Genomic DNA, 24,090 nt, shown 5'->3' on the forward strand with positions numbered 1-24,090 from the left:
TATGTCCACCCAATTCCTGAACACCTTTTAAGTTGCTCACCAAAGCAATGTTCATAAACATTGATAATCAGACAACTTTGATATCCCAAGCTGAGTATTAGGATGAATGGCTTCTCTATGGTATTTTTGAGGTTTTTGTTTTATTTTGTTTTTGAGACAGGTTGTTCCTCAGTTGTTGAAGCTTGCCTCTAACTTGTTATCTATTGTCTCACCCCTCCTAAGTATCTGGGATTAGAGGCATGTACCACTACAGATGGCAAAAGAAAGCCTTTCCTGACCAGAAATCAAACTTGGGCCATGGCAGTGAGGAGCTGAATCCTAACCACTAGATCATCCAGAGCAGCTCTCAACAAATAGACCTGCTGTTGAGTTCACACAAAGGTGAACACTCTTTTGGTTCTCATAGGCAGTAGTCAAGTTTTCCTGGATAGCTATCTTGTCCAATGTTTACCTTATGTACGTGGGCAGGGGGTAGAGGGGTGGGTGGCGTGAGGGGGACAGCACTCACTTGACTTTTTTCTCCAGCTTTTTTTGTTGTACAGAGCAAGCTCCAGTTCTGTTACATTCTGCCCATCTCATGGTAAGGGCCCTCATTCTTTGTGATTGTTAAAATATTTGACTATTGTGTCTCAAGTCTGCAAGAGACAATCTGGGTTTCCTTGTAGGTCCCTGTATTATTGATAATTGTCATTCTGACTTGACTGAGATGGAGTCTCAGTGTAGTTTCAATTTGCATTCTCTAAGTGCTAGATATATTGAATATTTGTTTTCATAATTTTGACATTTCCACATCCCAAGATAGGCAACAATTGCCATTCTAGGGTCTAGAAACTTCTATATTTATGATCTTAATTCCCCTCATAGTAGGTTGGTATTTTTTTTAACTCTAGTACACTATGTATTTAAGTACAGACAAGATTAAAAATCAAGGAATTATATTTATTTCTGTGATAAGATAAATTGTTTACATTGTAGAATCTAATATTTTTATATTTATTAAATGATAGTATAGATTGGAAAATATAAGTTACATTTTCTGATTAATAGATTATTTTAAAATAAATTCCATATGGAATGTGTGCATTATCAATTCACTCAAATTTATGTAAACTCACTGTGTTAAATAGGCAACGTAGCTCCCCTGGTGCTTTTCTGTCATTTTAGTGAAATATTATATCTCTATCTTCACCTCTACATCTAAACTACTATAAATTTCCTGCAGATTTTAATTTTGCCAAAGGCCAAGTTCCACTTGCCCTTCTATTCAGAAGAGCAAGACAAAACGACTTCTCTACTGTATTGCAGATCAATAAGTTTATATGTCTTCTTCTTCATGAGTGTACCCAAGCACCAGCACATACAGAGTTTTCTTTTGGTTATCCTTTCTCTAATTTTAACTCCAAGTATGAACCCAGAATATTCAAAGTCTTTACACCAAGCAACATGTAACAAATTATATTAAAAAAAGTTTTAGAAGCAGAATTGCAGATAGAAAATAAACACATGATGGTGGGACTGCAAATTGTAGCCACCACTCTGGAAAGTAGTGTGGAGATTTCTCAGAAAACTTGAACTGCATCTATCATTTTACCAGGCTATCTCACTCCTTGGTTTAAAGCCCAAGCACTTAGAATTAGCACACTAGAGTAATGCAGCCACATCAATATTTGTAGCAGCTCAATTCACAATAGCTAAAACATGGAACAAAACTAGAGGCCCTTCAACAGATAAATGTATAAATAGAATGTGGTGTACATACAAAATGGGATATTGCTCAGCCATAAAGATAAATGAAATTATGGCATTTGTGGTTAAATGGATGGAACTTGAGAGTATCATGCGAAATGAAGTAAGACAGTCCCCCAAATCTAAAAGCCAAATTCTCTTCATGATGTGTGAGTGCTAACCCATAGCAAGGAAGAGTAAGGAGGGTAAGTACAGAAGTACTTTGTATTAGACAAATGAGAATGAATGGAAGGGAGAGGGATGACAATAGGAAAGACAGTAGAAGTATGAGAAGAGCATATTCTGGCTTCTGCTGGTACCTGTAGAGACAGACTCAGAGCTAAGCCCACAGCTGAGTGTCACCATCTCACCTGGAGATACAGAAAGTGAGGGCTCCTGGATCACAAAGGTCTGAGAAAATACCACTACAAACAATAAGAGAGACAGTTATGGTTATTAAGACAAAGGTTACCCTGAGACACTGCTTTTATGTATCCCCAGGATGCAGATCCCCTCCCCTTACCTGAACCATAAGAGAGGATCACTAGTAGAACAATCATCTGGGCCATGATGGGGGTCCTCACAAGCACTTGGTGTCCTCAAACACCTCATTGTGAGTTTGGTGTCTTCAAGGCATTTTCATGCCTCTTCCGACCCAGAGGAGAATTTATTTTATGCAACTTGAATTTCCTTTCTTTTCCTGTCCCAGTTTTCATCCTGAATTTCCCTGGAGGATATCATGAAGGAGGGTGATGCTGGGAGCTCGTATAGACCAATGACTTCAGGGGAACTTAGACCCATGAATTTTAGTTGATGCCTTTCCCCGGATCAGGTGCCCCACATTTATTCAACAAATGCATAAATTTTATGTCTTGAAATTCAGAGATGGGAAGAAAAACAAGGATGAATTCTCCATATCTACCTGGTTCATCTATTTTATTTCAAACCCAGGCTTTATTGATGAATATTTCTTTCATGTCCATGAAATGAGTGTTTTTTAGCCCTTGAGATAATTATTAGGCCCTTCTTCCTCCTCATAGAGCCCATTTTGATACTCCTGGCCAGTTCCAGAGTTAGGCATCTTCTTTCACTGACTGAATCCTGGGGACTGTCTCAAGCAACCTCAGTGGAGCCCAGGGTAGAGATTGCAGACACAGACAACAGAACAACAAGGCTGGGAATGCCACCTGCCTCCACTCTAAGAAGTTATCAGTTGTATGGCTTTAGCACTAGAGGAAGCCAAAGGGAAAAGAAGAAATAGGAACCCTAAGAACGGAGAAGATCCGGAGTTCCAGAAGTGTATGTCATTGAAGCAAAAGCAGCTTGCTATAGATGGAGGTGATACTGCTTAATCCAGATAAAGATTTAATTTGGACAGTGCATTTTGACCCTGAAGAACCATAGTGATATAGTCTGTACACTGTTGGAATCCACAGTATACTTATTAGCCCCATTAAAGTCCCATTGAAGTGGGTCCTCTGATTCCATCTTTCTCCCCTACAGTGACTCAAGTGCCACTGCTGAGAGCTTGGAAGTGATCTCTCTGATTGTGATGTCTGACATTGTGTCATAACTCTTGTTCCTACCCACCCTTCAAAGTCCATGTTTGGCATCCTTTGGAGACCTCAAGAAAAATGGAGTCCTATTTTGAGTCCAAATTCTTTGTGTTGCTCAAAATAAGTCATGCTCAGTCTACCATGAATTCTACTTTTTAACATACTGCTAAAATGTGCATGCAATTTGAGTCTCTGCCAATGTTCCATACATAGAGGCTTTTTCCCAGGGTGGTAAGGTGGTAGTACCAGAGGATACTATCTGATGACAGTCCCTTGAAAGAGATGGTAACAACTTGTGAGAGAGCCTCAGGTCATTAAAGACATGTCTACAGATATGGTGGTTATACACAACCCTGTCCTCCCTCTTGCTTCCCACCCCCATCCTGGGATAATATGTGACCATTCACCTTGGCTCACCTTTTCCCATCTTATCATACCTTCACCAGTGTCACTAACACATGACGCTAGTCATCCCAGGTTTAAACTTTCAGATCCATGAACAAATATATACCTATCTTTACTTTATATTGGTCCTTTGTTTACAATGTTGTTTTATTAAACAAAGCAACTAAATTCATACTGAGAAATTTTTGCATTTTTGTTCATTAAGTAAAGGAGATTGTTGATTTCTTACTTTCAGTATTGAGATCTACTCTTTTCTGATTTCTTCTCATTTTCTCTTTAGTCTCCTTGCTTGTTCTCCATTTAAATTTATTCCTGTTCTGTGACCTTACTTCCATTCTGCCTAGACAACAGGCCTAAACAATCAATCCAAGAGGGGTGAAAGATAAAATAGGAAGCAAGGGTGTGGGTCAGATCCCTATGCTCATGTGGCACCAGGGAGCCCAGGTGCAAGAGAGTCACACTTTGTTGAGGACTCTTTATCACAGAGGTGTGAAGCCAGTATTTCCCATTGTGGTCTACTGCATGCCCTGTCCTGTCAGGAGTAGTCCAGCATCACCCCCTGCTGGCATCTGATCCTGGTTCTTGAATCCATCTTATAATCTGGCAGAGATTCTGGAAGGATATCTGACTACAATAAATGGACTTTCTCATTTTATTCCCCTGACAGTCAAACCACTCTGTTTTTTTTTTTTTTTGTCCTGAGATCTTTTGTTTTGTTTCAGTTTCTAATGATCTACAGAACTCTAAATGCACTGTATATGGCACCACATATTCCAAAATTACCTGGTATTTTACTTTGCTTCAACCAAGTACTTTGTATCATTCTCAGTCTAGAAATATTTGAACAAAGTTTAAAGCCTAAAGTTCATGAGAGCGCACAAGTAGTAGTAACTCTGCCTGTGTTCCTCTTACAGGTTTACTAATTTTCAGGTTGCTGCTTTTCTGAGAGTCTTATATTTTATTCTCTCTTGTGTTCTTCCACACCCAAATCTATAGGCCTTGGCTTCAGATGTATCTTTTCCCTATGAGAATATAATATTATTAGGGAATGAGTATTTTCTGCTTTGATTGCTTCTCTATGCTCTAGTTTGCTCTTGACAAAATAATTTTCTTTTGAAAATTGCTGGGGATTCTGAAAGAGATTATCAAGAAATTAATTTCTACATAGAGAAGCAATGAGAAGCAAAAACAGGATTGGGAAATTCATGGGAGCTCTCTTCAAAGATAGGGTCTTCATAATGTGTTAACCACAATGACCTGTTGGGTTACAAAGGAGGATATATTAAAAAGCAAACATTTCTTGTTTGAATAACCAGGAAGGTGCTATCATTGTTGAGTACTGTGGAAAATAAGGTGATTATATGGTTTATTTCTGCCTAGATTCATTAAGCACTTGCTAAGACTCACAAATTTTGGCTTATCAGTTCAGATACAGTTCACTATGTTATTTTCTAGTGGTATGCTCTCTTCTTGTTGTTGAAGATGGGGTCCAGGCAGTGTAGGGGCATTCACTAATGGGGAATGTGCATTTCACGAAGACAGAAGAGCTGGGGACAAAAACCATCATATCTGCATTCAATTAAGGAGTTAAAGGTACAATAATCCTGAAATCATTTCATCATTTAAAACTGGCTGTCCATTATGTGTGCATTTTTACTCATTATCTGTGCATTTTTGAAGTATTCACACTGTATGTTTATTAACTAAGTAGTATCTTCAGGTATGGGCCCCAATTGATAAGGTTATTGTAAGTTTAGGAGATACTAGCATCTCTTTACCACAAACAGAGGTTACAGGAAGGACAGTAGAGGAGAGTTCAGATGTGGTATCTGTAGACATTACATTCCTAGGGAGCAGCAGCAAGATGTGCCATTAAGGTGCAAAAGTGCACAGCATCCCAGTTTAGGCTATCGTGGTTCAGACAGAAATAGTTGGAAAGAGAGTGAGAATGAAGAAAATCCTGGTTCTCAGAAGAAAATGGTAATAAATTTTCAACCTTCCTATACCTGCTCATTCTCAAGTTCATTATTTTTTCTCATTAGTAGAATCTTTCCTAAAGTTTCTCTTGCTCTATGATTTTTTGTGGCTTCATTGACTGTGTTTGGTGAAAATCCCACATTATTTCAAATGAACACTCATCAATGTTTTATCAACCCAAAGAACTCAATGTACCTGAGAGAAAAAGGCACATGTCCACATGTCACAAAAATTTAAAACTTCTCTCACAAAAAACTCAGGGACAATCTTTCATTTTTTTTCTTATTTATTCAAATATTGTAAATGTCTGCTCTATTAAATGCTGTTTCCTGGGCTGGGGATGTGGCTCAAGCAGTAGCACGCACGCCTGGCATGCGTGTGGCCCAGGTTTGATCCTCAGCACCACATACAACAACAACAACAACAAAAAGATGTTATGTCTGCCGATAACTAAAAAAAAATAAATATTAAAATTCTCTCTCTCTCTCTTTCTCACTCTTTCTTTTTAAAAAAATATTGTTTCCTCCCTTTTCTCTCCTGTTATAACTTAACTTCTCTCCCTAGTACTAAACCTCCATTGATAGAATCAAGATAATAGTGGAACTAATAAATACCCTTAGCTCACCTTAGCTCTTCCTCTTAAAACTCCTACTGTGATGAATTGTGTGTCAAGCCTGTACCAAATGTGACTTAGAGGGAAACTTCTCCAAACCAAGGCACTATGATTATTTGTTTGGATGGTATAAATTTGTTCCGGGCAGAACTCACAGACAGCACATGGAACCCTTAGGAGGAGTAGGAGGCCATGCAGTAAAAGAAATACCTAGGGTCCACTGCTCTATGTACAAGAAGATACGTTTTCAGGCACCTCTGAAATATGGGAATAGCATGCTCCAGATCATTTCCTAGAAACCTGAAGATTTATCCATAAGCCTTCATGTCTTGCTCATGATGATGGCTGCTGGGTATCCCTCCATTTTTTGTCTATGCTTATGAGGAGTGGAAGGTTGTACTGTTTAGCTTGGACCACCTGTTCATGCAGCTTCATCACTGGACCACCTGAAACCTTTGTGCAATTTTAGTGCAATAGAATATATTAGCTTTTCTTCAAATTATAATACTTTAACACTTCTTTAAAATCACTCTGGTTTGTCTATAGAGTAACCCCAATTTGAACTATATGGTGACAAGTTGAAAACTGAATCTATCTCATCCTTGTTTGAATTTTGGAAACTATTCATCCTACAGCTTCTAGTTTTCCTATTATCAAACATTGTATGTATCTGTGCATAGGAATTTAAAGTTTCTATGAAGACATGTTGGGGCCCCACATGGATTTGTTAAATGATTATATACATTTAATGATGCCTCATGCTTTCTGACTGCTGATTTCTATTTAATCAATTGAGGGAGATACTGTAATTCTCATATATATCATTATAACTATATATAATTCCATATATATATATATATATATATATAACACTTGCTGTTACCCAGCCTGAATCTATGAATGACCACAAATGAATGATCCCATGAACTGAAAGCAAATGATCCCTAGGCTCAACTCTCCAGATTATCTAAATGATTTGTTACTGACATTAGTCCTTAGAATGCAAGAAGTGAAGAAAAGACACTCTGTGATTCTTACTCTATCTTGAGCCCAATGTGGAGGAAATCACACTCCTGACTCAGAAGGAACTTTTACAGAAACCCAAGCTGAATTCTTTTATGATTCATAGAAAAGTGTAAAATCTGAAACAGCTAAACTTACTGGTGTCAAACATTTATTCCTCGATTACAAAATGACTTATATTGTACTTTAGCAGTCAGAAAATTTAAAAAAATATATATATTAAAAATGATAATCTCATTTTCTGTGCAAATGAAGTATTTTTTCATTACATCATTTCAATAAATAACATTTTATTTCATCAAATCAAGGATATGTGGATAAAATATGATATTACTATTTATTTTGCTGTAGTTTTATTCCTCAGAAATAAACAAACATTTCAGAATTTGAATAGATCCAATAATTTTTGACTCAATCATTCCACAATTCTGATCATAATTCCTGCTTCTATCCAGATCAGTAGTCCCCTACAGATGTCACTGGATATTACTAGAAGTTATTTCATATGTTGTTACATGTATGCCTACATGCACTAATATTGCAACATAACATTCTTTTGGATGTAACTGCTTATACCAAAAAAATATGTAGATAGCTGACTGTAAATTTGAGCAGAAAGATAATGGACATGGGCTGACTGGACTGAGAGGACAGAGAGAGCTTCCAGGAATTTGGCGCCCAAATTGTTCCCTTGAGTAGGTGCTGATGCAGCTCCCTTTCTTCTTTCCTCCCACTGCAGGAAGGATAATCTCTCCTTTGTGCCACCTATGAGCAGAAGAATGATGTATCATGCCACAGTCTGGCTGGGCACAAAATCACGAGCCACTCAAGCAGGAACAAATTTTATTTCCAAAACTCCCGCGAAATGCCACGCACGCGGCCTTCTCCCGGGACAGGCTCCATCAACAGGAAATCCCTCCTCCAGAAATCCCTCCTATTGCACTTCCCCAACCAATGGGAACTCTCCTGGAGTCCCAGGAGAGCTCCAAAGCAGCAGGCCTAGGCAGACAGCAGGGGTCTAATCTCAAATTGAATGTGCATCTTAACATAATCATTATCATCTCAATGGCTTGCTGGGGTCACCTTTCAACCAAAAATGCCATGCTTCATTCCTACTTGGCTATGGTTCTCAGTATCTCCCCCCTTCTGTTTAATTAAACAACAAGCAATGTGGCTTAGGGACCGTGCCTATTAGGTTGTCCAATTCAACATATGGTCCTTACCCGTCATCGGATGAGCTGACCTCTGGGCGTCAGCCTCCTGTCTTAGGTTGGTACCACTGCAATTGGATCATACCCATCACTGACTACCAGTCCAGCATATAGCCATACTTGTGGATAGGCCTATGCACCAGTGGGGGGGGTGAGGTTCTTTGCCTCACCTCTGTTTCCCCCCAAATTTGGCCTTGGTGCCAGTGGGAGGGTGAGATTCTTTGCCTCACCACTATTGGCCCCCAAACTTGGCCTTGGTGCCAGTGAGGGGGGGTCAGGTTCTTTGCCTCACCTCTGTTGACCCCCAAATTTTAGACCATCACTAGCAGAAGGGAAGAGGATACAGAAATGCCAAGACACCAAGCCAATTGATGGCTCCTTTGGAAAAAAATGTATCACCGGTGACACCATCAGCAAAGATATGGGAGCACTACCACAATTTGCTGCACCAACAGATAGTTCACAATGCATACAAGTGATACATAGTCCAGGAAAGTTCTGCAAGCAGTTCAAAGCGGAGGAATCTATCAATATGTCCATTTCCTCCCAAAGTAAAAAGACTCCTTGATTGACCATTACTTGTTGAGTTATTATTCATTGATGCATCAGTTTATACAGTTTACTGTGATAGCTATCATAGAAGCTGTAGTTTGGTTTTATCTGTGTCTTCACTGGCACTGGGATGAAGATAGGAATTCTGGCAATGATGCTAAAAAATATGTAACATTCCAACAAATACTAAGAAAACAATTTTCTGAACAATTGACATTATCATGAACAGAATTATTAAATATAATGAAAAGGAAAGGTGAAAGTGAACAAACAGATCTGTTAACCTCCTTTTTGTACACATATTAAAACAATGCTCAACAGCTGTTTAACAAATTTAAATTAAACCATTAAAATCACGTGAATAAAAAAAATTCAGATCCATTTTTTCATGAGCGCTCCTCATATATGATATATGGACATACGCACACACAGACATACAACACAAATCACAAGAGTGCACACAAACGTACAACACATAAGACAATAGTAAAGGCCTTGTAGCTTTACACAGGTAAAATCTCCATTGCAATGTTTAAAAACTTCACAGTCAAAAAATAAAACTGATCAGAAAAACATTAACCTAGGTTTGTATGAGCTCAAAAAATAAAATAGAACTTTATGATGTGGGAAAAGGCAATAATAAAATGGATATTGAAAAAAGCATCCTGGTTAATCACTGTCACAGATGTAAGCATAGCCAAGCTGGAGCTCTGGATATCACCTGTTATGGATTTGAGTCAAATCATCTTCTTTTTGGTCTGTAGAAATCGCTTTGGTTAGTCTCTCTGGAATCCAAATCGGCTGCTGTTCTCCCTGTGGAAACACACAAACAAAACCCTGACTCCAGACAATCACTGGTTCAGGACCTTTCCATTCTCCTGTTAGAATATCCTTCCAAAGTACCTTAGGCTTATGTACATTTTAGGATACATATGCCTTTCAGCACCACTAAGCCATGATGAATCCAAATTTAAAAAGTTTAGACCAAAAAGGGTTATTTTAAGTTTATATTTGGGGGATATATACCCCTTTCCAATTCCCTCTTTTTGCTTTAATAAGTACATTTTAATAGTTTGATGAGCTCTTTCAACTATGCCTTGTCCCTGTGGATTGTATGGGATTCCTGTTATATGATTAATGCCAAATGATGAGCAAAATTGTTTAAAAGAGGTATAAGTATAACCAGGACCATTATCTGTTTTTAACTGTTTTGGAATGCCCACAGTGGCAAAATTTTGTAAGCAATGAGCTATAATATCTTTAGTTTTTTATCCGGCATGAAGGGAGCCCATCAAAAATCTGGAAGAAGCATCAACTGTAACATGCAAATATTTTAATTTTCCAAATTCTGGCAAGTGTGTGATGTCCATCTGCCAAATATGCTTAGGTATCAATCCTCTAGGATTGACTCCAAGATTAACTTGTGGTAAAAAGGTCACATAATTTTGACATTGTTTTATTATATGTCTGGCTTGTTATTTAGTTATTTTAAAACACTTTTGTAAAGTATTACCATTGACATGGAAACTTTCATGAAAAATTTTAGCTTCTTCTAGTGTAGACAAAATATATATGTCATGTTTTCTCTGCTAAATCATTGCCCAAACTAAGGGCTCCAGGCAATCCTGTATGTGCCCTGATATGTCCTATAAAGATTGGATCTTTTCTTTCCCAGATTAGACTTTGTATAGTGGAAAGCAAAGAGAAAACAGTAAAAGAAGGGGAAATCCTACCAGCACCTTCAAGGAATACTATAGCATTAACTATATACTATCAGAAAATAAATAAAATATAGAATCTTTAAACATCACAAAACCTTATAATACTGCATTAAGCTCTACCTTTTGAGCTGATTGTTTGAGTACTAAAAATGTAAAAGTTTGATCAGGGGTAACTACTGCTGCTGTCCCATTATTTGACCCATCAGTGAATATATTTGGAGCATTCATGATAGGGTTTTTTTCTTGTCATTTTTGGAAAAACTACAGCATGCGAAGACCAAAAAGACAACAAAGGATTAGATGGTAAGTGATTATCAAATGAAACATTAGATTTACACATGATTATTTCCCAAGCATTTAACTCATTAGCTAACTCATCAATTTGATCCATAGTATATGGAGTAATAATTGTATTGGAAGAAATTCCAAACACTCCCTTTGCTGCTTTTATTCCTTTGAGTATTAATTGTCCTACAGCCTCAGGATACCTAGTAAGAATAGTGTTAGGAGAATAAGATAAATGTATCCAGAATAATGGACCTTTTTGCCAAAATACTCCTGTAGGAATATTTTTTTTTGTTGGTAGTACAATAAATAATAAAGGCAAACTTATATCAATTCTATCCAGATGCATATTTTCCATATATGTTTCAATGATTTTTAATACCATTCTTGCTTCAAGTGTTAACATTCAGGGTGAATTTGGATCTGATGAACCTTTTAGGATATCAAATAAAGGTCCCAACTCTCCTGTTGGTGTGCCTAGATAAGGCCTTATCCAATTTATGTCTCCCAATAACTTTTGAAAGTCGTTAAGTGAATTGAGTTGATCTACTCGTATTTGAATTTTTGGTGGATGGCTCATGGTTGAGGATAATAGAACTCCTAAATAATTAATTAGAAGATTTAATTGTACTTTATCTATTGCTATCTATAGATTATAATTTTTTAAATAAATTTGTAAGTGTGGCATAACATTCTAGCAATGTGTTTTTATCTTTATGTGCTAATAATACATCATCCATATAGTGAAACATTTGTAGTTCAGGATTTTGATTTCTCAGTGGCTGGATTGCTTTGTTAACATAAATTTGACACATAGTTGGGCTGTTAGCCATCCCTTGAGGGAGTGCTTTCCATTCATATCTCTGATCCGGACCTTCATGATTTAGTGCAAAAATAGTAAATGCAAAACCTGGACTATCCTCAGGATGAATTGGAATTGAAAAAAAAATCTTTAATATCTATAGCTAAAACATACCAGGTTTTTGGCAAAGCAGACAATTGGGGAATCCCCAATTGAGCAGGTCCAATAATAACAATCTCATTATTAATGGCTCTTAAATCTTGCAATAATCTCCATTTACCAGATTTAGTTTTGATGACAAAAATGGGAGTATTATGGGGAGAATTGGAAGGTTGTATATGTCCCTCCGCTAATTGTTGTTTGACCAGGTCATGGGATACTTGTATCTTTTCTTTAGTCAGGGGCCACTGAGGAAACCATATTGGCCTTCCTGATTTCCAAGTAATTTTTATTGTGTCAGTGGCCCCTTCTGAAAACCCAATCCATGTCTATTTATTCCTTGATCTATTTGAGTTGGTGCTGCTATACTTTGTTCTTGTTCTCCTAATCTTTTTTTCTTTCCTAAAACCTTGTCTAGCCCTAGTAGTGGGCACATTAGGGTTGATGTTATTTGTTAATGTCAAACCTAATTGATCTAGGACATCTCGTCCCCATAAATTTACGGGAAGATGATCCAATACATATGGCTGTATAGTTCCTTCACATCCTTCAGGATCCTTCCACTCTAATACCATTGCACTTCTATTGGGATTATTTGCCACTCCTAGGCCTCGAAGCGTTTGAGTGGCTTGTTTTAATGGCCAATGTTTTGGCATTTCTTGATGAGATATGATGCTAAGTTCTGCACGTGTATCTAGTAGCCCATTAAATTCATGTCCTTGAATATTTAGTTTTAGCATGGGGCGAGAATCTAAATTTAAAGACAACATAGCCTAATCCACACCTGTGGAGCCTAATCCCCTGGAACCTCTTTCTACAGTAAGACTAGAAAATTTATCATGCAGGCTGGGTATTATTAATAACTGTGCTATTCTATCTCCTGGTGAAATTACTGATATACCTCTTGGAGAACTGGCTATAATTATTATTTCACCTTCATAATCGGGATCAATTACCCCAGGACTTACCATAAGTCCTTTTAGTGCAGAAGGACTGCATCCCAATAATAAGCCTACTGTTCCTTGGGGAAGAGGTCCTTTTACTCCTGTGGGAATGATTTGAACTCCCATCTCTGGAGTTAGTATTGCTCTGGTCGAGGTGCAGATGTCCAACCCCACACTCCCTCTGGTTTGTCTGATGAGGAATTTAATGGATAATGTGTCCTGGGCACTACCCTGATGGTGTTGCTGGGTTCCTCCATTGCCCCGTGTATTTGTGGTTGTGGGCCCTGAAGCATTGGGCCCCCAAATCCGTTTTTGGCAATGGAGCCTGATGCCTTTCTCCACGATATCCTGGGTAAACACTTGTCCATTTTTTGATAATGGAGTACCCTCTATGGTGGTTTGAGAATGGCATTCATTAGGACAATGTCTCCCTCTATGGCATTGTGGGCAAATATCTGGTATTCTATTCCTTTGATACCTATCTTTGTTAAACCCTCCTCCCATGGGGCAACTCCTTTTAAAATGTCCTGTTTGTTCACAATTGTAGCATGTTTTTGGCCTGGCATCTAAAGATTGTTGTACTGCAGCTGCCAAGACTTGCCCTTGTTCATTAATGTCTCTACATAATTTAATATATGTGTTTAAATCTTTCTGTCTCCATGGTCTAATGACCTCTCTGCAGTAACGATTTGCTTGGTCATAAGCCAGTTGTTTTATTAATGGCGTTGCTTGTTCTGTATTCCCCAAAATTCTGGCAGCTGTTTGAATAAGCCTGTCTACAAATTCAGCGTAAGTTTCATTAGCTCTCTGTATTACCTTTGATAATTGACCTTGTAAATCTCCATCCATGTCCTTGTAAAGTCTTCCATGCCCTAACTGCATCTGCAGCAATTTGTTCATATATAGCAGGATCATATCCAATTTGTTGCCGTTGACCCTCATAAGGTCCTTTTCCTAACAACATATCTAGATTTCTTTGAGGGTAACTGGCTGCTGAATTTCGCTTAGCTGTCTCCGTGAAAAATTCCTCATTGGCAACCTTCCATAACAAATATTGTCCTCCATTTAGCAAATACTTACACATGTTATCCCAATCTGCTGGCTTCATGTCCAAGTTGGTAATGGATTCGACCATGCTTACAGTGAAGGGTGCTTGTGGACCATAGGTTGTTACAGCCTCCTTTAATTGTTTCATTGTTTTGAAATCTAAAGCATGGTGAATTCATTGCCCTCCTGCCTTCTCAAGTATAGGGCATGCTAATCTTTGAGGTCCTGTCTCAGGATTCCATCTATCAACTACGGGGTTTGCAAGCCACTCAGCTGTCTCTACAGGTGGAGCTGTTGGTTGAATTACGCCCTCTGGTGATAGAACAGAGTTAGTAGCAGCCTCCTGTTGTAGCTTTCCCCCGATAGTTGTGTCTCCTCTAAGCTTTCTTCCTTTATCTGACTAGCTGGAGATACCTTCTCTTTTACTTGATCTAACATGTTTTCTACCATAGTCTTGACCTCTAACAATTTACTTAACACTCTTTCAGTTTGTTTTTTACTAATTTCCAATCTACTATAAAGATAATGCAACCCAACAAGATAACACAAAACAAAACCGAAACAGAATGAAACAAAAATGGAATAAAAAATCGTTGTATCAATTTTCTCTTCCTCAGGGCCGAACAACTTCAAACCTTGAGCCAACCACTTTCCCAGGTTGCCTGAGAAAGTTCTAGGTATAGGCAGCTTGAAACAAAAACAAAATAAATCAAAACAAGAACACATTTTTTTTAAATGGTCACCCATTCTCTCGCCTTCTCTCAGGGGTGAGAAATTTTACTTACCTCCGAGCTTCAGGCTTTTCCCTTATGGGCCACCAAATGTCGCAATCTGGCTGGGCACAAAATCACAAGCCACTCAAGCAGGAACAAATTTTATTTCCAAAACTCCTACGAAATGCCACGCACATGGCCTTCTCCCGGGGCACGCTCCACCAACAGGAAATCCCTCCTCCGGAAATCCCTCCTACCGCATTTCCCCAACCAATGGGAACTCTCCTGGAGTCGAAGGAGAACTCCAAATTAGCAGGCCTAGGCAGACAGCAGGGGTCTAATCTCCAACTGAATGCGCATCTTAACATAATCATTATCATGTTAATGGCTTGCTGGGGTCACCTTTCAACCAAAAATGCCATGCTTCATTCCTACTTGGCTATGGCTCTCAGCAGTATAACAATAAGGCCAAGTGGATCCTGACATTCTGATAAGGAGCCACTGCTCAGCCATGAAGTGGTGGTGAGAATAAGAGCTGCATCCTGGTGTCATGGGGCCATGGCCCTGAACTGGACAGAGGAGCCAAGTGTCCAGGACAATCTAAACCTAGAGGCAAGTGTGTGTGTGTGTGTGTGTGTGTGTGTGTGTGTGTGTGTGTGGAGAGAGAGAGAGAGAGAGAGAGAGAGAGAGAGAGAGAGAGAGAGAGAAATGTTTTTGTTCTGCACATTCTGAGATCTGGCTCTCCTTGCAATGCAGTCCCTAGTGATGATGCACTATAAGACCCTCCAGGATTCAGGAGCCTGAAACAAAAAAAATAACCTAGTGTTTTAAAGTTTATTTCCATTGGAGCAGGAATTATTATAAGTGTAGAGGAGAGCTTTGGACCCAGGTAGCCACATGCTACAAATTCCACTTGGAGAACATACCCTGTGGAGTGAGGGATGCCTACACTCATCCTAAGTGCAGGTGTGGGATAAAGGCACAAAACCAACAGGTGCAGGGGCCTCAGGGCTTAGAAGCTCAGGGCAGGCATTCAAAATACATTACTTATATTCCTCTTTCCTTTTCCCAATTCAACAATGATGAACTAATGTGGCCCTTGAGTCCCCAGATGTCTTCGGAGGACTAGGAGAGATCCTTTAGTTATATTTTGCAAGATCACTGAAGAATGGAACCTCAGAGACCTCAGAAAAATAACTGCAGTGGGAGCAGTTCTGTCTTAAGACATCTTTGTAAACAGATATTCTGGGGCTGAAGGAAAATAATGGCCTATATAAGAGATGCTTCCCACATTCCTCTGTTGATTAGTTCAAAACTCATCGTATGTAGGGCCTTAATGCACACAGAGAAAGAAAAAAAAATGGGAAAAGTAAGAAAAAATAGGCAAAACTTAAAGGAAGAAAAAAGTCAAAAACCTTTACATGTAGGTACTTAGTAGCTAAACAAAAATATTTTTTTTGTAAATAAATTAATTATATGGTCATACTAAAGAGAAGAGAAATTAAAAAATGAGACAAGCATAGGAATAAAATTGGAGGTTTTTATGGTGGTTCAAATTCTGCTGACCCTCTTCCCTTCATATGAAAATTGGAGAATGAAACTACACTGAAACATTCCATGTGTCTCTAAAACCCAATGGGGAGATTGGTGATGATCTGACACTGCCAGACAGAGGTCTGATGGAGGAAAGATCAGAAGAGATACAGGAAGAAAGTGTCTGAGAGATGGCATCAGTAAGAGTCCTTAAGGTTGTGTCCACTGGACCTGTGGGCTGGTTCACAGAGTGGGAAATTTATGACCAGCATAAGGACCACTACATTAGGCTTTGACATGTCTCTAGTGAGATATAATTCATACACTATGGAATATGCTGATGAAATTGCTTTGTGGATGAACATGTCTACATTCATCTGTATTTCTAATAGCTGACTATATTATCTATTCTTATTTATTTATTGCAGAGACAATTGGGATATGTCCTTAGGTTCTATTTTCTCATTTATCTGTGCCTTCCTGAGATGTCCTATTTTGTCTAGGTTACTAGTATGACATAGATTTCTGTCTCCTATTCAAAAACACAGCCTGTTGAGGAAAAAGTCTACACCACAGACACCTTCACAGAAGCTTCTCATTGATAGCTGCATCCACTGCCATGAGCTCTAGCACAGTAATAATCAGCCTCACCCTCTGGCCCAGCCAGCCCAGACATGAGCAAATCCCTTGAATTTGATTTTGCCTATTTGTACCCAGAAAAGGAATTGGGAGCTCAGATCCCTCATGGTTAATTGAGTCTGAGTAGTAACTGAGAAGATACTGAAGAGGATTCCCAGTTTCTACTGGTACCAGATTTTCCCATGGTCACCAATACTGAAGCCACTGCTCAGGGATCTGGTGAGTCTGGCAGATGCTCCAGGGCTTGGGGGTGCTTCTGAGTCAGCACAGGGTGGGAGAGAAAAACTGCAAAAAAAAGGTAAACATTGATGCTGAAGCAGAGTCCACATTTAAGCTGTTGACTGTCTGAAATAAAGGGATGAAAATAACAGAGAAGCTGATTGAAGACTATAAATCATGTCCTCATCTGAGTAGTGAAATAGTAACAACAGAGGGATTCCAAGCTATGGGGACCACAGCCCTCTGAGTCCTAGAGTGGAGCTGCTGAGCCCCAGTTCTCCTTTTCTTTCCCAGCCTCTGGAGTGGAGGGGCTGTTCATGCAAATGTGTTTCCATCATGACTTCCCCAGTCACTCCTTGAGCCATGTTGCTGGAGCTCAGCTCCCATTGTAGACTCAGGAGGATGTTCCTTGAGAGAATCCTGGCAAAAAAAAAAAAAAAAAATCCCACACCCTTATTCAGTGGACCTGCCAGAATTTCCATCTGTGATGGCAGCACTCAGACCAGGGATGGACTGAGTGAAAAGTCCTTACTGAGCAGCTCTATAGGGACAACAGGGCAGTTCCACAGTGGACCCTACAGGTCACAGAATATGTAGCTCCTTGTGGCCTAGAGATGAGAGGCCAGCTGATTTCTGCAATTCACTAGGCCCATCTTTATACACACAACTATTGTTTGAATTCTATATAATTTTCTACCAATTCTTTTGAGTGTGAATACTATATTTTTCCATTTCAAGAAGCTGTGTTTGTCTTTAGGAGGTGTAAACATACAATTAAGTACAATATAAAGTGTTAGAAACTCATTGAAGATGTAGTAAAAATAATATCATTCTATGATAATTTAGAATGAGTATACACACTTGGTGCTTCACACACTGTGAATCAGTAGGTGGATTCCAACTAGTATAATATAAACTGATGTGTGCTTTGATCTATATTTTAGATAATAAAATAGTTTCAGTACTGAATAAACTGATAGAAACACAAGGAAATGAAAGGTTTTCAGGAGGTGGGTTCTTCCCATGCCATATTGTGTAGAATGTATTCGAGTCCTGCACATACGTTTTCTGCCAATCAATTATTTCCTTCCTTTATACACTTTATTCAGTGCAGAAACAACTCTTCTGTTGATAACAAGCCCCAAAGTCCTTAATTCTTTATGTATAAGTTCTTGCATTAGAATCATTTGTGGGATTGTGGGTTGAGGTCTTGAATGTTGCAATTTGGGGGAGTCACATGATGGATTTTGACCTATGGACTTGATATTTTGTTAATGAATATCTCACCAGCTCTTAATTAATATAAAGGTTGCTAGTTATTCATACAACTCACCCTGCTCTGCAACACATTTTCTCATGGATACATCTTCTCTAGTCAGAATTTTTACCACCATCCATCTACTTCTGTGGTAGTAGGTCCTGGAGACCCATCATATACTTTGGTACTGCCTTCACATAAACACATGGAATCCAGTTGATCCCACTGGTCACCATCTCCTGACTTAAAGTCATGTTCTTTACCTCTTGCTTAGACCTAATGTCAAATTTCCCATTTGAGACTTCATCTTCAATCAATGTAGTATTTCAACTTTAAATGTTTAGAAATCAGCATCATGTTATAAGCCTTAGTTTTATTTTTCTCTCTGGGTTTCCTCTTCTGGTGAATTCACAAGGTCAATATGGATACCCATGCAAATTATTTCTTTTTGTCAGGTTGAGTTCTGTGTTCTGTATATACAGAAGTGCCAAAACAAAACACAATTTCTCTTCTGAATGAACTTATTTCCTAGTGTAGAAACACACAGTGAACAGTGTCACAGTGAATTTTCCTCATGTGGCTGACACCACCAAAAATATGCCCATCCATAGCATTTGGAGCCCACTTCTGACTACTGAGTGCCCTTTGAACATCAGTCCCCACAGAACATCAGCAGTGAATATGTCCACATAGTGTCCACAAACTTCCCTCACTGTGTACCTCCCTGTCTTGCTACAGATTCACTGCTCACTCAAGTCATGCATAGTCCCTGGGTAGCTTTTCTCTACCTCCTGTCTTCTTTATTTTAGCTTGTTTGAATTACATGCATGGTATTCATTAAGATATTTCACAAATATGTGTATGATTTAAAAAAAACATTTTTCTTTTAAAGAAACTCTTGTAGATTCGTTTCCAAATCAAGATTTAAAACAAACAAACATTAATTTTGGCAAAATCTTATGTGCTTCTTCCCAGGCATCCTAACTCAACTCCTCTTCTATAACCGGCATAGAACCACAAGCAGATTCTATTTACAAAGAGAATTCTTATTTCTGTACCACAGACTAATTTGTCTCTGAGTCCTTCTGCTCTTTCTGCCCCTACCCAACTATCTTTACTTCTGACCAGGATCCAAATAATCTACTACAGAAGTCCTTATTACCATGAGTTGGATGGGCATTTACTTTCATGGTAATACCATATTAGGAAATTTCTAAACCTAAAATTTAACCATATTTGCCATTGCCAATATTTCTGTAACTAAAATTTAAACACTTAAATTCATAGCAAAAAAATAAGGGAATAATTCCACCCATTTTTTTCATACTTGGTTGACTATAAAAATGTACACTTTATGTGACTATTGCACATTATATCATAATTTTCTTTAATTATTTAATATTCTAATGTTAAATTACAAGAGTATAACTTTGATTGTAATCAGTTACAACAATTAATATAGATTCAATAATTAATATAGATTCAATAATTAATATAGATTCTAATGCATTTGAATACAACATTGACTTCAATCATGAATAAATTTGAGAAATATCTCACTAGAGATACTGAATGATAGTATAGTTTGAAAATTTTGTTAAGGAATGTTAGTTTTTCCTCAGGTAATTGGTTTAAACTTTACACTCAACCTTTACCCAGATAGTAAAGTCCATTATCTGAAATTGATTTTCATCTCAAAATTGATGTTATTAGATAAATTTTATTGTCTTATGTATTTCTATAAGACCTTAATTTTGTGTAAGAATAAGAGATAATGAGAAAATTAAATTTAACATGTGATTTGATGTCTGAGCACAAATTAACATATTCACACTCTAACACCTGACCTGCTATGAGTAGTCACAGAGGAGACCAGGTGTGAGAGAAATCAACCCTAAAACTAACCCTGAGGGACCTCCTTTTGCAATCCATCCCATCTTGATTCCACCCTGGTTAAACTTCCCAGGTCTTGGACCATGAGAGCCATTCAGAGCAAGGCTCACATAGCCAAATGTACTCTATTCAGTGTGTGTGTGTGTGTGTGTGTGTGTGTGTGTGTGTGCACATGCGTATGCGTGCATGCATATGTGCACATAAGATTTAACATTAAAGAAGGAAAAGTCTGGCCTTTTTCTTGGCCCCTGGTGTATAATTCTGGTATGTTCCTCAGGGACCACACCTGTATTTATTTATACTTGGGTGATGATTCAAGGTATGTCCCCAGATAGTTTAAGAAAGGAGAAAGACCATCCTAATAATACCAAGTAGATGACTTGAAATTTTGAGATCTCAGTGCATACTATATGAACAATCTCCTGATTTTCAAGAATTTAAATAACCCTTAAAATAACCCTTTTTACTCTAAACTTTTTAAAGTTGGATTCATCAGGACTTAGTACTGTGGAAAGGCATACGTGTCCAAAAAATGTACATAAGCACAAGGCATTTTGGAAGGATATTCTAACAGGACAATGGAAAGGTCCTGACCCAGTAATTGTCTGGAATCGGGGGTCTGTTTGTGTGTTTCCACAGGGAGAAGAGCAGCCAATTTGGATTCCAGAGAGATAAACTAAAGTCCTGACCCAGTGATTGTCTGGAGTCAGGGGTCTGTTTGTGTGTTTCCACAGGGAGAACAGCAGCCGATTTGGATTCCAGAGAGATTAACTAAACCGATTTTTATAGACCAAAAAGAAGATGATTTGGCTCAAATCCATAACAGCTGATATCCAAAACTCCAGTTTGGCTATTTTTACATCTGCAATAGAACCAGGATGCTTTTTTCAATATCTATTTTATTATTACATTTTTCCCACATCATGAAGTTCTATTTTGTTTTTTGAGCTCATACAGACCTAGGTTAATGTTTTGCTGATCAGTTATATTTTTTGACTATAGAGTTTTTAAACATTGCAATGGAGATTTCACCTGTAAAAAGTTATAAGGCCTTTACTATTATGTTATGTGTTGTATGTAATATATTATGTGTGCACACTTGTGTTTTATGTTGTATGTTTGTATGTATGTCCATATATCATATATGATGAACACTCATGAAAAAATGGATCCAAATATTTGTTTTTTATTCACATGATTTAAATGGTTTAATTTAAATTGGGTAAACAGCTGTTGAGGATTGTTTTAATATGTGAACAAAAAAGAAGGTTAACAGATCTGTTTGTTTACTTTCACCTTTCCTTTTCATTATATTTAATAATTCTGTTCAAGATAATGTAAATTGTTCAGAAAATTTTTTTTTTCCTTTAGTGCCTTCTGGAATGTTACATAATTTTTTTCTTTAGCCATTATTGCCAGAATTTCTATCTTCATCCCAGTGCCGGTGAAGACAAAGATAAAACCAATCTACAGCTTCTGCAATAGGTATCACTGAACTGCTTGCAGAACTTGCCTGGACTATGACTCACTTGTATGCATTGTGAACTCACTTGTATGCATTGTGAACTATCTGTTGGTGCAGCGACTTGTGGTAGTGTTGGGGTGTTTTTGCTGATGGTGTCATCAGTGGTACAATTTTTCCAAAAGGAGCCATCACTGAACTGCTTGCAGAACTTGCCTGGACTATGTATCACTTGTATGCATTGTGAACTATCTGTTGGTGCAGCGACTTGTGGTAGTGTTGGGGTATTTTTGCTCATAGTGTCATCAGTGGTACAATTATTCCAGATGGAGCCGTCAATTTGCTTGGTGTATCTTCCTCCCTTGTGCTTGTGATGGTCGTTCAGCTAAAATTTGGGGGCCAACAGAGGTGAGGCAAAGAACCTCATCCCCCTCAGTACAAATACCTACCCACAGGTGTGAATGTATGCTGGACCAGTAGTCAATGAAGGGTAAGATCCAATTGCAATGTACCAACCTAAGACAGGAGGCTGACGCCTTGAGGTCAGCTCATCCAATGACAGGTAAGAACCATATGTAGTATTGGACAACCTAAGGCAGGCACAATCCCTAAGCCACATGTTTGTTGTTTAAACAGAGAAGGGGAGATGTTGAGAGCCACAGCTAAAGGGGCCCCAGCAAACTTCTAGCTGCCAACTGATTGGCTCCTCTGCGGTGATGCTCATTGGGCTGTTTCCCCACCCTTTCAGACCACGTAGCTGCTCATTGGGGGACTTTTTTTGGCTCTGCCCATGTGACCCAGCCAATAGGCCTCAAGAGCAGGAGGGGTGGGGGAGGTGGAGAGGCTTGTGGGAAGCTGGTGGTGTCAGTTGGGCTCTGAGGGTTTTCCTGAGGAGCTGTGTGGTGCAGTGTGTGCATTCTAAAAATAAAGTTCATTTCTTTTGACAAGTGGCTCCTGAATTGTGCCCAGCCAGACTGCGAAATCTTTAAACTTCAGCACTCTCAGTCAGTTATCCCTTGATCTTTTTTTCTTCCACACCAATCCTATCGAAATCTTGTCTTTATTTAGTTTTATTTTTCCAGACTCTGAACAAGGGCAGGTGTTGTCCCTGATGTAACTCTCTAGAGGTATTAAGGAAAGCCCTTGGAGTCAGTGTGATGTCTAAAAGTTAGGAAGGAGGTGCTGGAGTGTAGAATGCACTTTGGTGCACTTAAGAACAGAAGAAGCTTTCACTGGGAACTGCCTTCTGGATATGGCAGAATTTGATATCATATATAGGATTCCTGCAAAATAATTTTTAGATCTTAGCTCTAGTTTTTTTTTTTTTTTTTTTGCAATGGTTTGAAGATTATTTCAGTCTTTATAATTATTTTTAAACAATGGGAAAGAAGTGCAGTGCGAGAGAGATTATAATTATATAAATTAATGTATTTTAATATCAAAACATGAGTGCATAGGTCAGAGTCTGTGGCAAATTGGTTTTTGTCCCACTTCCCTATCTGCCTGTTTCACTGTGAAAAGCATTATTGTGCCACAACGCACAGTAATAGTCAGCCTCATCTTCAAGTTGGAGCCCAGATATCTGCAGAACACCTGCATTGGCTGAGGTATCTTTGGATCCAGAGAAACGATTCGGGACCCCAGAGCCCTGGTGCTTGCCTGACTCTGAGTAGTAGTTCAGGAGATACTTGGGAGGACTCCCTGGTTTCTGCTGGTACCAATATATCCTGTAGTTACCAACACTGAAGCCGCTGCTCAGAGTGCAGGTGAGCTTGGAAGATGCTCCCAGAGTTGCAGAGAGAGATGGCAGTTGAGTCAGCACAGGCTGGGAGAGGGAACCTACAGAGAAAAATGGGGAAGATTGTGTCCATGGTAAAACTTCTCTTAGGTCCATACCTGAAGAGTTGATGCAAACAGTGAATAGAGAACTGCTTACTGAAGGTTTTTCCTACCTATGCAGTGAGAAAACAGCAGGATGAGAAAAGGAGTCCAGGCCATGGTAGGCACAACTTCCTGCATCCCACAGTGGAGGTGAGCTGCCACAGATCTCCTTTTCTTTCCCCCTTTCTGCAGAGGAGGTGCTTTTCATGCAAATGTTTCCATCATGACTGCCCCAGGCAGCCCACTCCACCCCAGCCAGGTGCTGGAGTTCAGCTCAAACTACAGACTAAAGAGAATGAAGGTTTCCTTTACCACTTGTGGGAACCATGGGAGGAAGGACTGCCGAGACAAGACATAGTTCTCTGCACAGGGGACCCTGCTATGCCAGAGTTAACACACTGGTAAGTCTCCTTCAGTTAACACAGGGCCCCTCCTCCAGGCCAGGACTCTTTTGAGTGAATGGTCTTTACTG

The 24,090-nt window shown here is 38.8% G+C and overlaps 1 gene segment (V, D, J or C); it reads right to left on the reverse strand.

Moving 5' to 3' along the window:
* The window catches only part of LOC308643396 (immunoglobulin lambda variable 1-40-like), a 33,013-nt gene extending 30,719 nt beyond the window's left edge, over nt 1-2,294 (reverse strand). The window contains exons 1-2 of the V gene segment in view: nt 2,249-2,294; nt 2,097-2,150 (exon numbers count right to left, since the gene is read on the reverse strand).
* Nucleotides 2,295-24,090: the final 21,796 nt, after the last annotated feature.

Source organism: Spermophilus citellus (assembly GCF_964194105.1).
Source record: "Spermophilus citellus genome assembly, chromosome: 3".
NCBI classification, from domain to species: Eukaryota; Metazoa; Chordata; class Mammalia; order Rodentia; family Sciuridae; genus Spermophilus; species Spermophilus citellus.